Source organism: Brassica oleracea, chromosome C9, assembly GCF_000695525.1.
Source record: "Brassica oleracea var. oleracea cultivar TO1000 chromosome C9, BOL, whole genome shotgun sequence".
NCBI lineage: Eukaryota > Viridiplantae > Streptophyta > Magnoliopsida > Brassicales > Brassicaceae > Brassica > Brassica oleracea.
In genome coordinates, this window is record NC_027756.1 from 34721892 (window position 1) to 34724383 (window position 2492).

The window sequence follows — 2492 nt, forward strand, 5'->3', positions numbered from 1 at the left end:
CCCTTCTACCGGATTTGGAGGAGACCACTCACTTTCGTACTCAGCATCAGTCTCTATTTCTTGTTCACCATCATGGTCTTGGTCGTCTATGTCGTCGTTAGGATCCTTTTCCGTTCTAGCCTTCTTCTTGGGGCGTTTTCCCGAATCATCAGATACGGAGTCATCTGAAACCGAGTCGTCTGATTCAGTGGAAGAGCAATTTGTGTCAGATGGCGTATCACTTTCATCAATTTCCAAAGCTGCCTGCATGATTTCTTCTAGTGTCGAGAAGACTGTTGTTCCAATCTCCGACCGTATGTTTTCTCGTAAGCCTTCTCGATACATCTTTACCAATGTAGGTTCGTCGTGTTTGTCTACCAGACCTCCTGCTAGAAACATTGTATTGTATTCTCTCACAGAAGATTCTCCTTGCTTCATTTCGCCTATGGCAGGACAGAATTTTAAAAATAGATGAGGATGTTGCATTCGCCGACGGTGTATTTAAACGAGCCGGTTGATAGGATAAGCAACCATTGGGAACACTAAAGGCGTAATTAGTAGGCATTTCGTGAAAGTGTACAAGAGTGAGAACCAACGAAATTCGACCATTTAATAGAACATTATAAAATACAACGTTAATAATTAAAAAGAACAACATTAATTGAAAACAACAACATTAATAATCATTTAGATGCATTTAGAGTTATTTAATTAAACAATACTAGTTAGTGTTATTTAAGTAATTCAACATCCACACAATTCCTTAAGCAATTTAATATCTTCTAGCATTTTCTTCAACTCATCTTCCATCGTCTTTCGGATCCTGGCCTCTTCAGCAACTTCCTCCTTTACCTCCTGCAGTTTTTCTTTTATAGCATCAAAACAGCGATGCCGATTGTGAAACCCATCATTCTGAAGGATATAAGATAGTGAACTTCATATATAAACTGAAAAATTCGAATTTATATACGATTATAAACATCATTTCTCACCTCATCCCCCTCCATACATAATTCCTTAAGCAGTTTGATATCTTCACGCATTTTCTTCATCTCATCAACCATCTTCTTTCGGCTCTTGGCCTCCTCAGCAACTTTCTCGTTTAACTCTTCCAACTCTTCTTCGAAGGCATTAAAACAGCCATGACGAATGTGGAACCCATCATCCTGAAAGATATAAGAGAATAAACTTCATATCTAAACTCAAAATATTTAATTCATATATACAATTTATTTACTCACCTCAAACTCTGTGCATTCGAAGTAGCTCTTTCCTTTCTCGTCGGTGGACAATCTTACAGGAGCACCACACGCACAGATTTTGGGTATGCAATGGTGAGCATAGAGAACCAACTCACGCCTATCGGAATCCATTTTCCACTGCTTGATATTTGAATAGTAAGGATCCGTCATTATGAAATCCGCCTCAAAATATAGTATCAATGTAATTTGAAGAAAGAGGAGCTCTCTTTGGTGACAATACTAAACATCTCAGTTCAATCTTCTTATATAGGGAAATTTTCCCTATAACGGCTCTTTTTTACCCTTAACGGCTTATTTTTTTCCAAGAAACTACATTTATTTTGAATTAAAGTTCAAAATATGTGGTTTCTCTCCAAACGGCTATATTTTCTTAGAATCAAAACAAACGGCCCAACTTTAGTTTAAGATCTGTAAGGACACAAAATATTTAAATAATGTTTTCGCAACAGACTGTAAGATTTAAAGAGGTTTGGTGGTGAAATAAATGAAGGTTGTTTGGTTGGTGACGGATCAATGTTTGTGGGTTGGAATGTCAGATTAAACATTAAAACTTACATCCACACTACTTTCCTATTTAAAACCGCTCCTTCATTGTAAATCTTCATCACAAATTTTTACAATGACAGATCCCAGCTACGAAGACGATAAAAAACATAAGAGGTATAATGACATGCTGTTCTTCGTTGCCGACTCTGACAATGGAATTCTGCTACGTTGTCCATGCGGTGGCCAGATTGTCATACATGTCTGTAAGGCAGGAACAGACATTGGAAAGAAGTACTTCGTTTGCAAACACTTTGAGGTAACAAACTTATAACATATTCCTTTTCATTCTTTGAATTTTTAATATCAACATGTGGTTTCCAGAATGATGGGTTTACGCTTTTCCCCTTCTGCCCTTAAGCCGCCATAGCATAAAAAATGAGATATTCTATTTTTTCGATCTTCGTAATTATCTTCAAACTTTCGTATTTATCCGCGTAAACTTGACATTTATCTTTCCTTGCGAACCAAGCGTAAACCGTCATGGGCTTACGGGCTGTTGGTTAAGAAATCGTAAGTTGGGCTTCGAGTCATGTCTTAGGTCCCTTTGGGCCGTCTTCTGACTCGAAGCGTTTATTACATCCTCTTACGATAAAGAACGAACTTTCTGCGGCTTTTACGGTAAAGTTTGATCGATAACTTAGAATGGCGGGGAATCGTGAAATGGGTTCGCTACGGTCTTCGGGAGACAGCATCGAAGGGTAGACG